Source organism: Hyperolius riggenbachi, chromosome 2 (genome assembly GCF_040937935.1).
Source record: "Hyperolius riggenbachi isolate aHypRig1 chromosome 2, aHypRig1.pri, whole genome shotgun sequence".
In the NCBI taxonomy this organism is placed as follows: domain Eukaryota; kingdom Metazoa; phylum Chordata; class Amphibia; order Anura; family Hyperoliidae; genus Hyperolius; species Hyperolius riggenbachi.
The window spans coordinates 16,840,351-16,856,153 of NC_090647.1; the positions used below are offsets into that span (position 1 = coordinate 16,840,351).

At 49.6% G+C, this 15,803-nt stretch overlaps 1 protein-coding gene across 3 annotated transcripts in view; it reads right to left on the reverse strand.

Moving 5' to 3' along the window:
• The window catches only part of RHOG (ras homolog family member G), a 152,671-nt gene that overhangs the window by 125,601 nt on the left and 11,267 nt on the right, over positions 1-15,803 (reverse strand). The gene's annotated exons all lie outside the window — the stretch shown is intronic.

Below are 15,803 nucleotides of genomic sequence, written 5' to 3' on the forward strand. Positions count from 1 at the left end.
GTATATCCAGTGCTCACTGCTGTGCCCACTGCATCCTTCAGTGACCTTGTACTGTGCCCACTGCATCCTTCAGTGCCGTTGTACTGTGCCTGGTGCATCCTTCAGTGACCTTGTACTGTGCCCACTGCATCCTTCAGTGACCTAGTTGTATATCCAGTGCCCACTGCTGTGCCCACTGCATCCTTCAGTGACCTTGTACTGTGCCCACTGCATCCTGCAGTGCCGTTATACTGTGCCTGGTTCCTCCTTCAGTGACCTTGTACTGTGCCCACTGCATCCAGTGATTCATTACTAGCAACATGTCTGGCAGGGTTTCGCGGGGTGAGAGGAAAGGGAGTTCAATTGCCTCAGCCACTTCTGGGACTGCTCCACGTCCAGGGAGAGGACGCCCAGCTGTACGTGGTCGTGATGCAGCAGAAAGGGGGGCAGCAAAGCCTGGGCCGAGTCAGCGGACGCCATTGTCCAAATATTTTAAAGTTTCTGGTCCCCGTGTGGTGGTTGAGCAAATGGAACCTGACGTACTCATGGACATCATGACTTCCTCCCAGACCTCTACTGTGAGCACCACTCCAAGCAGCAGCAGCAGCAGCAGCCAACGTCCCACGCTTGTTGTGACATCCACCCCAGCACCCACTGGTCAGCAGCCCTCCCAGGATGACAGCGTTCTGTCCCTCAGTCCGGCATCTGGGAACCTGCTGATGCAAGAAGCTCAGGACTTACTGGGGACCGATGTGGCAGAGATTGAGATCGGGCCACAATCACAAGCGTTGTTGAGTTCTGGTGATGAAGAAGAGGGGTCTGTGTCTGGGGATGTAGGGACAGAAGAGGAGGCGGGGGAGTCAGAGGAAGAGCTGGATTATGATGATGCTGCTGCTGATGACGACGTTGTGGACCCTAACTATGTGCAGCCTGCTGAGTCCGTGGAAGAATGGTCAGAGGCAGAGCAGGATGACGAGTCACCTCGGCCTAGGCAAGGATATCGCCATATGTCAGGCAGGGGCAGGGGCATCGGCAGCAGTGGGCGTGGAGGAAGTAGACAGGACACTGCTTCAGCCGGCACCACCACCATGCAACCCTCGGCAACTACTACCACACATTGTTCCGCTGCACCCTCTGCTAGTGGGGGCCGCAGTAAATTAAAGTCACCAGTGTGGGATTGCTTTGAGGAATGTACTGATGACAAAAGGTATGCGGTGTGCAGGTTATGCAGCAAAAGATTGAGCCGTGGGAAGTCTGAGCAAGATGGGTACCTCATCCCTCCAGGGCCACCTGAGAAGCCGCCACTGCCGCGAGTATGCGGACTTTAAGAGGAAGCAGGCACTGCTGGCAGGGGTTCCTGAGAGCAGAAGGCCCACCAGCGCAGCAGCATCATCCCTCCCTCAGGGTCGTGAATCCCCCACAGCAGCAGCAGTAGTAGCACGCAAGCGCTCTTCCACCTCGGCTACTCAGGACACAGACATTGAGGCTGGCAGCCAGTGTTCGTCTCTCTCCTCTGTCTCCCCTGCATCCCAGCGTCGTCAGACCCTGCTGAGCGACACCTTTCAGGGTCTGACCAAGCCTCTGCCTCCAAGCCACAGGCGGATCCGCAAACTAAATGGCTTGCTGGCTCGGGCCATGGCATCACAGCTGCTTCCCTACTCCCTGGTGCAGGAGGGGAGCGCCATGCGGACGCTGCTCCAATTTGGCATCCCCGAGTGGCAAGTCCCCAGTCGCCACTATTTCAGCAGGAGCACGATCCCAGCACTCCACAAGTTGCGGTGGAAAACGTGGCCCGTTTCCTGGACTACTCTGTGGGCAAGCGGGTCCACGTGACCATGGACTCGTGGAGTAGCAGATTTGGGACAGGTCGCTACCTGTCCTTTACGGCCCACTGGGTGACACTGATGGAAGGGAGGGAGGACAAGAGCGCATCAGCCCAGCTAGTGGTGCCACCACGCGGGATCAGGGGGGATGCAGAAGGGTCCTGTCACGACACTCCCTCTGCACCCGGAAAGCAAGCCCGCCTCGGCAGCAGCAGCACCAAGCCTCGGCACTGCCAAGCCCTTTTAAAATTGGTGACCCTGGGGAAGGAGAGGCTTACGGCCACCAACGTCCTGGCCGCCCTCAGGAAGCAGGAGCGGAGGTGGCTGACCCCCAGAGGCCTGGAAGTGGGGTATGTGGCAGCCGATAACGGGGCCAACCTGGTGGCAGCAGTGCAGCAGGGAAACCTCCAGCACATCCCCTGCTTGGCCCACGTGCTCAATCTTGTGGTGCAGCGCTTCTTGCGCACCTACCAGGGGATGAGCGAGCTGCTGCAGGATGCCCGGGCGGTGGTACGCTTTTTCCGCCTGTCAGCCACTGCCTCGACACTCTTGTCCACCTTACAGCAGCAGTATGGAAGGCCACAACACCGGATGATCATCGACATGCCAGTTCGCTGGAATTCGACTCTGGCCATGTTGGAGCGGCTGTGTCAGCACAGGCTGGCTCTTAGGGCCTACATGCTAGACCCAAGTGTCCCCAGCAACCAGCAAGTCCCCATGATTACTGCCACTCAGTGGACACTGATGCAGCAAGTATGCCTGGTGCTGAGTCCCTTCCTGGAGGCAACCAAGATGGTCAGTGAGGAGCGGGCCTCTGTGTGCCAGTGGGTGCCCTTGGTTTGTCTACTGGAGCAGGCAATGGACAATTTAATTGAGCGTGGGGATGAAGCCCTGAGGCAGTTGGAAGAACAGGAGCAGATGGCAGCACAGTCCAGCTCAGAGGAGGGCTCACAGCAGGTAGTGGAAGAGTTGGAGGTCCCTAACCTGAATGAGGAGGAGGAGGAGGAGCAGAGTGCAGCAGGCGTTGTACGTGGATGGCGGTTTGAGGAGGACAACGACATGGCACAGGAAGAGGACAGGCATGCGTTATGGGACAATGGCGAGGACGAGGAAGATCTTGCTGGCAGGGCCCACTTGTTTCCCATGGCTGTGCACATGTTGCGCTGCCTTCGCAGGGACCCCTGGGTGATCCAGATGCGTTCAAGGGAGGACATCTGGATTACCTTGATGCTTGATCCCCGTCTGAAGGGGAAGCTGGGAGACTTAATGACGCCATCCACCACCGAGCAACGCACAAGGGAGTTGAAGGAGACCCTTGTGCGCAGACTACTGGAAGCATTCCCCCAGCCTTCCACCCCCACTGTAACTGCTCTGCCAAGCCAGCAAGAGGTGCCTGCCATTGCCACTAGCAGCACAACAACAACCACCAGCAGCAGCAGCAGCAACTGGCGCCCCGGAGACCTGAAGAGCCTAAGCAAGAGCCTGTATGCAGTGCAGCAGCCCAGAACAGAGGTGCCCGCCACAGCATCCACCACCAACCAGCACAAGCAACGACTGACCACCATGGTGTCTGACTATATGGGGTCATCCAGCGGGCTCAATGACACCGACAGCCCCGTGGACCCCTTGGAGTACTGGGTCAAGAGACTGGAAATCTGGAGCGAGCTTTCCCAGTACGCCCTGGAACTCCTATCCTGCCCTCCTTCCAGTGTCCTCTCAGAGAGATGCTTTAGTGCGGCCGGTGGCGTGGTCACAGAGAAGCGCTCTCGGCTCTCCCACGCCTCTGTGGACAAACTCACCTTCCTGAAAATCAACCAGGCTTGGGTGGAAGGTGAGTTCCTGGCCCCTATTGTCGGACACAGGGGGACATGAAGTGGCTGCTGCATGTGCTGTTGTTAACTATGCCTGCCTTTATAAAGACAGTTACTACCTGCCTAGTGCCTACCTTGGTTAATTTTTTGGTGTTATGGTACTACTACCAGTAAGTTGCCATGGTCCTCCTTCTGAGCTGCTGAACTGACCGCCCGCTTTGTCCTCCTGACTCAGTCGCTACTACACTCTACGTTCACACTGCCCGGGTCACCGGGTGCATTTAATTTTTTGGCCAGCACTATGACGGTGTGCTACTACTACTACCACCAGTATGTTGCCATGGTCCTTCTGTGCTGCTGCTGCTGAACTGAACGCCCGGTTTGTCCTCCTCCTCCTCCTGACTCAGTCGCTACCACGGTACCACCAATGTACTCTGTCTGCGTTATCACTGCCCGGGTCACCGGGTGCATTTAATTTTTTGGCCAGCACTATGACGCTGTGCTGCTGCTACTACTACCACCAGTATGTTGCCATGGTCCTTCTGTGCTGCTGCTGCTGAACTGACCGCCCGCATTGTCCTCCTCCTCCTGACTCAGTCGCTTCCCGCTGCTGCACTCTGCGTTCACACTGCCCGGGTCACCTGGTGCATTTAATTTTTTGGCCAGCACTATGACGCTGTGCTGCTACTACTAGCACCAGTATGTTGCCATGGTCCTTCTGTGCTGCTGAATTGACCGCCGGCATTGTCCTCCTCCTCCTGACTCAGTCGCTTCCACCAATGTACTCTGTCTGCGTTCACACTGCCCGGGTCACCTGATTGCCGAATTCGTGGATGAGGCACATCCGAGCATCCCTGATTTCTAGACGATACAGAGTTGGAATTGTGTCTAATCCTATTTATTTATTGTATTTATAAAGCGCCAACATATTACGTAGCGCCAACATATTACGCAGCGCTGAGATATTACTCAGCGCTATATGTAGTGTGGCTAGTTGTGGAGTTAGGGTAAATGAGGACCAGATGTGAGAGGTGATATATAAAGAGATTTCTCTCCAAAGATTTCTTATATGTTTGCAATACCAATAAATGTGGGGGAGTGATCCTAAGGATCCACATGTTCTCCAACAGTCTCTTTATATCTTGCTAGGCGTAGAGGGGTAACATACCAGTGAAGTAACAGTGTTTGAAATGTTTCCCAGTGGGTGGTACATCGGGAATATCTAGATATGTGGGAAGAGGCACGCTGTAGTTGTTCAAGAGATATATCAATTGATAATTCATGAGACCAGTAACGTATATATTTCTTAAGGTGGTAGTCAGAAGACCGAAGGATTTCCAAGTAGCATTAGGAATGATCATCACCCCTTTAACTCTTCTCTACCTGTGCTTAACCTTACCAGCCTGTGCTTAGCTATTGTCTGCCTGCACTTAACCGTTTTCTTCCGATATCGCTGGCGGTGTGACCTGGGAGGGAGCACTGTTCACTGGCTGGGGAAAAGCGCCCTCTCCTGGAAGCTGCCACATTTCTGAAGTGACTCCTGGGTCACATGATAACTTATGTCGATGGTTCCAAAGCAGGTAATTTCGGCCCCCGGGCGCTCAGCGCAGAGTGCTGAAGCTGGGTGTTGTCATAGCACTAGTGCTATGCTGTGCACCCCACCTAAGAGTAATTTGGGGCTCCAGCGATCACCAGACTCCAAATTACAGCAGGTGGCTGTATTCTGCCTGTACCAAGGACTTGCAGTTCTTTGTCTGTCCTGCAGAGGGCTCTAATGGGACTGGTTAATTTTCACCATCTGCTTCCTGCTTCTAATGCTGGGCATGCACAGTTAAATTTTCTCTTATCAATCGAGCCGCTGATGGCTTGATTGATAATTTACGACATGTTCTGATCACCGCGCGGATCGATTCCCCGCTCGATACCCGCAGGCGGACAATAGCGAAATCGAGCGGAAGATAAGGAAGCGCCTGCGGGGACGAGCAGGAATCAATCTGGGCGACCACGGGACGAGCGGGAATCGATCCGGGCGGCCGTGGGGACGCGCGGGGACGCGGTGGGAGTCGATCCGGCGGCTAATCGAGCCGCCGGATCTAACCATGTATGCCCAGCATAAGACTGCCTCTTCCTCCAAGCAATTGCCAGAACGTCAAACTCTGTAGGTCTGGTCAGTCCTGTATCTGATTCCTGTTTCTTGTAAACCTGTTTCTTGATCTGATTACCTATTTCTGAACCTTGATAGTCCTGACTTTGCCTCTGCTCATTCCTTTCTACCTTAATCTATCTGTATTACCGCTGCTGACCCTGATACGTGTTTTGACCTGTCTTTGCTTGCTCCTTGTGGTACCACGCTATTGTGTATGTATATACATATATATATATATATATATAGATAGATAGATATATAATCCTGTGTGCGTTTACTTGTATGTAGTTAGTCAGGGGTTAATCATATGTGTGTACAGTGTTTGTCTGGTTGTGGAAGCGTCACTGTATATATTCCATTTGCATATGTTTGCATCATATTTGCATTATTGTCATTGTATTCCCTGGATGTCTGTATATAGCTTGCTGTGCTTGTGGTTGCATCTTATTTGCATTATATTATACACTGCTCACAATAAAACCTTATTTTGCACCTTATGTTATGGTCTTAGATGTTTGTATCACTGCACATTGTGGTCATCACCTGTTCCTCATAACAGGGGCTCTGTATGGCTGATATTGTGGTGAAACTCCTCCCGCAGTGTGATGTTAGCAACTAGGTCCTGACATCACGCTGTGTGAGCCTTGTTGCATTGTGGGAAATATCAGCTGTTTCCAACTGCCAAGCAACCAGTATCACCCTCTGTGCATATGTATATCTATTAAAAAACAAACAAAAAAACTTCAACCTTTTATGGCTCTTTCACACCAGAGCCCTTTACTGCGCTGTAACACAAAGGCAGTTCTTTGCGTTAACCAAGGTACAATGAAAGTCCATAGACTTTCATTTTACCTTTCACACCCGATGCTGCGTTTCAGTACGTTGCGGTACCGACAAATAGGGGTGCTTTGAAACCCCGGGAGCCGCGTTTTCCCGTCGGGTTAATTAATTACTACCGCCGCTGGCTATCAACGCGTGCAGGAGAACGGCTCCTGCACGCGTTGTCTGGTGTGAAAGGAGCCTTAGCCTATCACATTGTTAGGGGGCGTGGTTATAGATAATGGCAGTTGGTGCTTTCTAGTTTTTTTCATGTCTGCCAGTAGTAAAGATGATGACCTGAAGGCTGATTGTGGATCAAACAAGATGAACAAGTGACATGGTGAAGATCAATCATTGCTTGATCTCGCCTCTATTTTTTAACTTCTCGCTTTGCAATGTATTGATTCCCTCCCCCCCCCCTCTTTTTACTAATGTTCCCTTTAAGGCACCTGTTTTTTCATTGACCCGAGGAAGCGGGCAAGCACCCACGAAACACGTTGTCAATTTTATCTTCTCAAATAAAAATACCTTTTTTTCAAGAGACAGGTCCAAACTCTTCAAGAGAAGTAAGATCACCTCTCAGTTTATAAGAACAACAGCTTTATTAGCCTATTTTTTATGCATTGGGCGCCTCCACCCGTTTTAATCCCATGGTTGAAATCTCCAAAGGGAAATGTTTAGAAATTGCTGCATCAAGCCTGGAAATAGCGTGAGTCGCGCCATAATGCTGCTTTCACCCTTTTACACACAGCCCTGAGAGGTGAACCAGGGCTTGTTTTCACTGACGTGTATTTTATTTGTTATTATTCTTTAGAAAACCTCATTCTTGTGTGAGGGATGTCAGAGATATACTGCTGAGGATTCCTTCAGTGATCGCTAAAAGGCCTTCCGAGGAAAGCTAAATTCTGTCCTCCTGCCAAATCTTCTAATGGTCCCCAGGGCATTGTGATATGTGCTGGCCCACAGGAGTGACAGCGCTAATGGAAACTCAGCTGGTGACAAATGATCATTCGCTTCCTGGACTGCCTGAGAAACCTCTCATCCTCCAGCAGCAATGTTTACCAGGGCAGGCCAAACGAGGCAAGCTTACCACCTACTGCAAATGAAGCCATGCTGCTCAACTGGAGTTCAAAGAAAATCTGTAAGAAAAATACCCCCCCTCCCCCGGTGGATACTTACCTGTGGAGGGGGAAGCCTCTGCATCCTAAAAAGGCTTCCCTGTCCTCCTCACCCTCCGGGATCCAGCACTGGCAGCCACTGAGCACTGGCGATGTAAATATTTACCTACTGCGATCCAGAGCAGTAGCAGCTTTCGGGTCAACTCTACAGGCCCATACACACGTCGGATTTCCGTGAACGACGGGTTGTTTGAACGTCCCGTCGTTCAGTCGTTTGCCCGCTAAATCGGGCGTGTGTACACACTGTCGTTCGCTTGATAAGAGTGAGTTTGACCGATCCGCCGGACGTTCAAACGACCCGTCGTTCACGGAAATCCGACGTGTGTATGGGCCTTACTACTCACTAGGGATGATCAATAAGATGCAAACTATGGAACTCCCCTACCTCCACCCATTAGGGCAGCCCCCTTCTTCAACATCTTCAAGTAGGCCTTCAAAACTCACCTTTTTTACTCTGGCCTACCACCCCTCACTAGTGCTCTAAACTCGCACCTTAACTCTGGTACCCTACCTCTCGTGTCCCTACGTCGTCTTCTCCTTAATGGGTTTTGAAGTGTTTCAGTAGGTCAGGAGGTCTTCCCATAGCTGACATCAGGCTGTCTGTGATCGTGCAAGGACATCTCGTGAGACTGAATCTGGCGGGCCCTTTGGTTTAGGAATTCTGTGGATTCTACTGATTTGAAGATCTGAATCTGTCACTAGGAGCAGGAGGATTCTGAATACAGTAGTAACAAAGTCATATGCAGTGGGAACCGTTTCTGGTATTCCTCGATTATTGATGTTATGGCACGATCTTCTTGGTCGGGAAGCTTCCGTGCTATCCACGTTACATCATGAGAGCTCTGCATGTGCATTATCAGCTGTAGCAAAATCTGACATTATTTATTCTAAGTGGTCAGTGCGATCACCCGGATCATCGATGGATCTTTGCAGTTCAGCAGTAGAATCTACGATATTTCTGTGCAAAGTGGATTCAACCACTTTACCCCCGGCGGTACGAATTTCTCCGTCCCTTTTTCCATCCTTTAACCCCCAGGGACGGATAAATCCGTACCTTCCGCGCTACCGCCACTGTCCGCGCTCCCGCCGCTCATGCGCGCGCACCCGCCGCTCGTGCACGCCGCCGCCCGCTCGCCCGGAGAACAATGAACGGGAAAATCCATTCCTGTTCGTTGATCTAAGCCCCCACAATGATCCGCTGCTTCTATTAGAAACAGCGCGATCATTGTGATTCTCCCAGCCTCCTACTGCTTCCTGTAAGCGTCCTTCCGGACGCTTACAGGTTGCATGTAAACAGACTCACTGTGGCCATCTTGTGGCCAAATAGTAAACTATACCCTAAAGTATTTTACACATACAAACACATTGTATTACACAATAAATTAACTCATTACCTCCCACACTCCCCAATTTTTTTTTTGTTATTTAAAAAAATAAATAAATACAATAAAAAAATAAACAAAATAGTTACCTTAGGGACTGAACTTTTTAAATATTTATGTCAAGAGGGTATAACAACCTTTATTTCCAAATAAAATATTGGCGTCAAACATTGTGATAGGGACATAATTTAAATGGTTTTATAACCGGGACAAATAAGTTAATACATTTCATGGGCTTTAATTACAGTAGCATGCATTATTTAAAAACTATAATGGCCGAAAACTGAAAAATAATATTTTTTCCCAAATTTTTTCCTATTTTCCCATTAAAACACATTAAGAATAAAATAATTCTTGGCATAATGTCCCACCTAAAGAAAGCCTAATTGGTGGCGAAAAAAACAAGATATAGTTCATTTCATTGCAATAAGTAATAATAAAGTTATAGACGAATGAATGGATGGAGCGCTGAAAGGTGAAAATTGCTCTGGTGGTCAGGGGGTAAAACCCCACAGTGGTGAAGCCAAATATGAAGAAATGAGCTTTACTCACCTGGGGCTTTCTCTAGCCCCTTGCAGCCGACTGTCCCACACCAACCGCTCCGCACACTTTGGACTATAAGGATGAAGCAGAGAACTCCCTCTCGCAGTTCCCTACGTTTAATAAAACAGAAACTGAGAACGTCTTCAAGGACACGTTACCCTCCCTTAACTCCTTTAAGACTGAAGAACAATCTGAAATAAAAAGGTATTTTCTTTCACTTCAGACTCTTTAATTTGTTCCTGGGTCTCAGGCCATACTTTGGATTATAAGGATGAAGCAGAGAACTCCCTCTCTACTACTGAACTGAAAATCCATCGATGATCCGGGTCATCACACTGACAATGCTGCACAATTGGCAAGCAACTTTTGTTGTGAAACAAGTTGAAACAACTAAAAAAAGTATATTGCTATTGTTCAAACAGCTGATAAGAAGTCAATCCAACTGTTACAGCTCTGGGTCCTCCTGCAGTCGCAGGGCCTGCTCTCCTGGACCACTCTGGTTCTGCCTCGTGTCCTGTCTTCCCTCCACGCTTCTGTTTTGCCTTGCGGCAGCCATCTTTGCTGGTGCTCCGGTCCTCGCCGCAGAGATCCAGGAGCTTTGCTGGCGGCCGGTCATCAGCTTGTTTTGCACACAGTTTTGTAGCTTGAGGTGGTGGGAAGCTAGTGGTAGCTTTTTCACAGCTATCTGCATTTTTTTAAGCCAGTATGAACCGGGTAAAGTGGGCTGGGAGCCGTACGCAGCATCTACCAGACTGCGCGAGCAAGCCACACAACCCCCCCCCCCCCCTCCATCCCCCCCCTGGCTGGGATTCTCTTGCAGGCTGAAGAGGCATATTTTGCATGCAGTGTGGATTGAATAGACCACACCCCCTGCCGGGATTCTCTTGCAGGGTTAGGGGCGTATCTGGGCAAAGCAGCGCCTGTGGCAACACTAAAATTGCCCCCCCCCAAACTTACCCACACCCCCGCCACACAGAAGAATAGGCCCATTTTCTTCCCCCCTCCTCTCCTTGTACCAAACAGTCCCCCCCTCCTTCTGTCCCATGCTGTCGCTGCTAAAATGTACCGTTTCCCCTCTCCCCCGTGCTGCACACCACTAAAACAAGACTTAAAATCAATGTATTTATTGAGCCGCTTCTCAAAACAGTCATCCCCTCCTTCTCTCCGTGCTGCTAAAAATGCATGTATTGAGCCTCTCCCCCTCCTTCTCGACCTCTCCCCCTCCTTCTCCCTGTGCTGCTGCTGCTGCCGCTAAAGCCCGCACAGGCCTGGAATCAGCGGTGACCAGGAGACAGGACAGGAGATCGGCACACGGTAGCCACGTGGTGAACTTCAAATGCAGGAGTGACCGATGATGTCACTTCCTGCATCTGTAGTTCACTGTGCGGCTGCTATGTGCCGATCTCCTGTCCTGTCTCCTGGTCTCCGCTGATTCCAGGCCTGTTCGGGCTTTAGTGGTCCAGGTCTGTTCGGGCTTTAGTGGTCCAGGTCTGTTCGAGCTTTAGTGGCGGCAGCAGCACAGGGGAGGATGAGGGGGAGAGGCTCAATACATGCATTTTTTATCAGCGCACTGCATGGAGAGGAGGGGCCGAATATTTTTGAGCGGCGGCTCAATAAATATATTTTAGCGGTGCCCTTAAAAGCGAGAAGGGGGGTGAAGGTATGGCGCACAAGGGTGCTGTGGTGCCCATGGCACTAGCCATAGCTGCACCCCTATAGATACGCCACTGGAAGAGGTATATTTTGTATGCGGCGTGGATTAAATAGACCACGTCCCCTGCCAGGATTCTCTCACAGACTGAAGAGGCATATTTTGCATGCAGCGTGGATTGAATAGACCACACCCCTTGCCATATTCTCTTGCAGGCTGAAGAGGCATATTTTGCATGCAGCGTGGATTGAATAGACCACGCCCTCTGCCAGATTCTCTTGCAGGCTGAAGTGGCATATTTTGCATGCGGCGTGGATTGAATAGACCACGCCCCCTGCCAGATTCTCTTGCAGGCTGAAGTGGCATATTTTGCATGCGGCGTGGATTGAATAGACCACGCCCGCTGCCAGATTCTCTTGCAGGCTGAAGAGGCATATTTTGCATGCTCAGTGGATTGAATAGAGTAGACCACGCCCCCTGCCAGATTCTCTTGCAGGCTAAAGTGGCATATTTTGCATGTGGCGTGGATTGCATAGACCACACCCCTTGCCATATTCTCTTGCAGGCTGAAGAGGCATATTTTGCATGCAGCGTGGATTGAATAGACCACGCCCCCTGCCAGATTCTCTTGCAGGCTGAAGTGGTATATTTTGCATGCGGCGTGGATTGCATAGACCACGCCCCCTGCCAGATTCTCTTGCAGGCTGAAGTGGTATATTTTGCATGCGGCGTGGATTGAATAGACCACGCCTCCTGCCAGATTCTCTTGCAGAGTGAAGAGGCATATTTTGCATGCGGCGTGGATTGAATAGACCACACCCCCTGCCAGATTCTCTTGCAGGCTGAAGTGGCATATTTTGCATGCTCAGTGGATTGAATAGACCACGCCCCCTGCCAGATTCTCTTGCAGGCTGAAGTGACATATTTTGCATGCGGCGTGGATTGAATAGACCATGCCCCCTGCCAGATTCTCTTGCAGGCTGAAGTGGTATATTTTGCATGCGGCGTGGATTGAATAGACCACGCCCCCTGCCAGATTCTCTTGCAGGCTGAAGTGGCATATTTTGCATGCGGCGTGGATTGAATAGACCACGCCCCCTGCCAGATTCTCTGGCAGGCTGAAGTGGCATATTTTGCATGCGGCGTGGATTGAATAGACCACGCCCCCTGCCAGATTCTCTTGCAGGCTGAAGTGGCATATTTTGCATGCTCAGTGGATTGAATAGAGTAGACCACGCCCCCTGCCAGATTCTCTTGCAGGCTAAAGTGGCATATTTTGCATGCGGCGTGGATTGAATAGACCACACCCCCTGCCAGATTCTCTTGCAGGCTGAAGTGGCATATTTTGCATGCTCAGTGGATTGAATAGAGTAGACCACGCCCCCTGCCAGATTCTCTTGCAGGCTAAAGTGGCATATTTTGCATGTGGCGTGGATTGAATAGACCACACCCCCTGCCAGATTCTCTTGCAGGCTGAAGTGGCATATTTTGCATGCGGCGTGGATTGAATAGACTGCATTGTACTCTGCAGGTCACTCTTGTTTGCTGACAGTCAGTTCCTGAATGCCGGTTATCTCCTGTCACTAACACCCGGCTGTTGACATTACCATTTGGAGAATATGCTTTATTTCCGGTGTCCTGGCTTTCTAAACACGCTCTATTATCTGTGCACTGATTAATAAATGTGAAGCTGTATCATCTCTTCTGCACTGAGCAAAGGAAGCGGCTGCTGGTCAGAGGGATGTTGTATGTAGGACAGGTAATGCTGTAACGCCTTGCAGCGCTGAGGTCCCATACTCACTTCCTGGCCAGGATGCTGTCTGCATGGAGTTTGTTTCATCTCATGCTCAGGTTAGTATGGATTTCCTCTGATATCCCAAAAACATACTGGCGGGTGTTACTGGTCCTATTTCATGGTAGACTCTGACTAGATTAGCATTGCAAGAGCCTTTCAGGGACACTAAAAGAGACTCTGTAACAAAAAAAAAAGTTACCCTGGGGGGTACTTGGGAGGGAGAAGCCTCAGGGTCCCAATGAGGCTTCCCCCTCCCCTGTAGCTGCAGGCAGTCCAGCGCTGGCTCTCCAGAATCGTCCCGCAATCCTCGCTCGACAAGCCTGACAAGCGCTGATTTGTTTACCTCTCTGGGATCCAGCACAGGTGCAGTAGCAGCTCTTCCTTGGGGTAAGGCGGTAATAGCTGAACCCGGTCGTATCCGCTCCACTGCGGAGGCGCAAGAGGACTCACACCTGCACAGTAGAGCGGATCGATTGGGTTCAGCTATTTCTGTCTTATCCCGGAGGGAGATCCGCTAGTACGCCTGCTCTGGATCTCGGTAGGTAAATATTTACAACGCTGCACTTCGGGGGGGCTGCAGCTGGAGGGACAGAGAAGAATGGGGGAAGCCTTGTTAGGATCCAGAGGCACCCCTCTCACAAGGTAAGTAAGTCCCAGGGGACTTTTTCATCACGTGGTGAAGCCGGGAGGACAGAGAAGCGCGGCGCTGGATGGGTAACAGTCGCTACCTTCACGCTTTTTATTTCACTTTCGGACCATAAGACACACCCACAGTTCCCCAGAATTTTTGGGGAAGAAAAAGTGCGTCTTATGGTAATACTTTTTCCTTTTATGACTAGATCTCCATTTATTTTGACCTGTCGAATGGTCAAGTTTAGATATGTTATATTTCTTCCTGTAGCATTTCCTGTTACACATTGAGATATACATATAAATGTGTGATATTATCACAGACTGGTGAAATCCGCTGATGACACCATACATCATCTGCCTATAACATGTGCTACATTTACTTTCTTTTTACTGTATAAAATGTGGCCAGTAATCGATGGGTCTTGATGTGCATCATACCTCCCAACTTTTTGAGGTGAGAAAGAGGGACACTTAAGCCACGCCCCTGCCACACCCCTAGTCACGCATACCATAAAGTTTTCATACGAAAAATATCTTGTTTTATAATTCAAACCACACTGGTCCTTCTTATCCTGGATCATTTTCCTTCATATTAACATTTTAAAATTAGTAATATATCCATGTAAAGGATGGGAATAAAGTTTAGAGTCAAATACACACATTTTTTTTTGTTAGAGAAACATACATTTACATAGAAAAAGGGTATATATGTAGCTGACTCAGTCCTGACTCAGACAGGAAGTGACTACAGTGTGACCCTCGCTGATAGGAAATTCCAACTATAAAACACTTTCTTAGCAGAAAATGGCTTCTGAGAGCAGGAAAGAGATAAAAAGGGGAATTTCTTATCAGTGAGGGTCACACTGTAGTCACTTCCTGTCTGAGTCAGGACTGAGTCAGCCACTTACATACCTGATATTTAACTCTTTCAGGCAGAGAAAGAAAAAAAGGAACACAGCATAGTTATTTGTGTGCTAGGCTCTGTACATACACATGTCTATCTCATCATGTCACTTCGGGTATCCTTTAAGGCTCTTTCACACCAAGACGTTGCGTTGGATGCGATGTTAAAGAGAATCTGTATTGTTAAAATCGCACAAAAGTAAACATTCCAGTGCGTTAGGGGACATCTCCTATTACCCTGTCACAATTTCGCCGCTCCTCGCCGCATTAAAAGTGGTTAAAAACAGTTTTAAAAAGTTTGTTTATAAACAAACAAAATGGCCACCAAAACAGGAAGTAGGTTGATGTACAGTATGTCCACACATAGAAAATACATTCATACACAAGCAGGCTGTATACACCCTTCCTTTTGAATCTCAAGAGATCATTTGTGTGTTTCTTTCCCCCTGCAGCTATCTTCCACTGAAGTGTCAGGCTGTTTCTTCCTGCAGAGTGCAGACAGTTCTGCCTGTATGTAATTCCTCACTATGTGAAAGCCCAGCCAGCTCAGAGGAGGATTTATCCAGCTTGTAAAAGATAAGAGAGAAGAGTGAAGCTGCCCTAATCTAAATAATACACAGGCAGTGTGCAGAGAGGGGCCTGGAGGGGGGAAATGCATCACAGAACCACAACACTGAAGAACTTGGCAGCCTTCCAGACACAGGCTGACAAGTCTGACAAGAGAGAGATAAGTTGATTTATTACAGAGATGGTGGTAGTAGAACGTGCTGCAGTAAGCCAGAACACATTAGAATAGCTTTTGGAACTTGTAGGATGATAAAAAAACAGGATGCAATTTTTGTTACGGAGTCTCTTTAAGGTCGCATAACGTGCCCCTAGCGCAACGTATGTTAGGTTTGAAGTTGGACGTTATATAGAGCCGCGTTATGCGTCTCTTCATGCGTAGGTGATGCCCATCCATTTATCATTGCTGTCAGTTGGGCTGCGTTACAGGCTGCTGTAATGTGGGACTTTAACGTCCCACTGTGAAAGCAGCCTTAGTTTCAGTGCGGGAGCCGAATGTATTGATCCCTCCTGTGAATACTGACAAGAAGCTAATGGATTTATCCTCTTACACCGGCTGAAAGGGCTCCGTGAAGC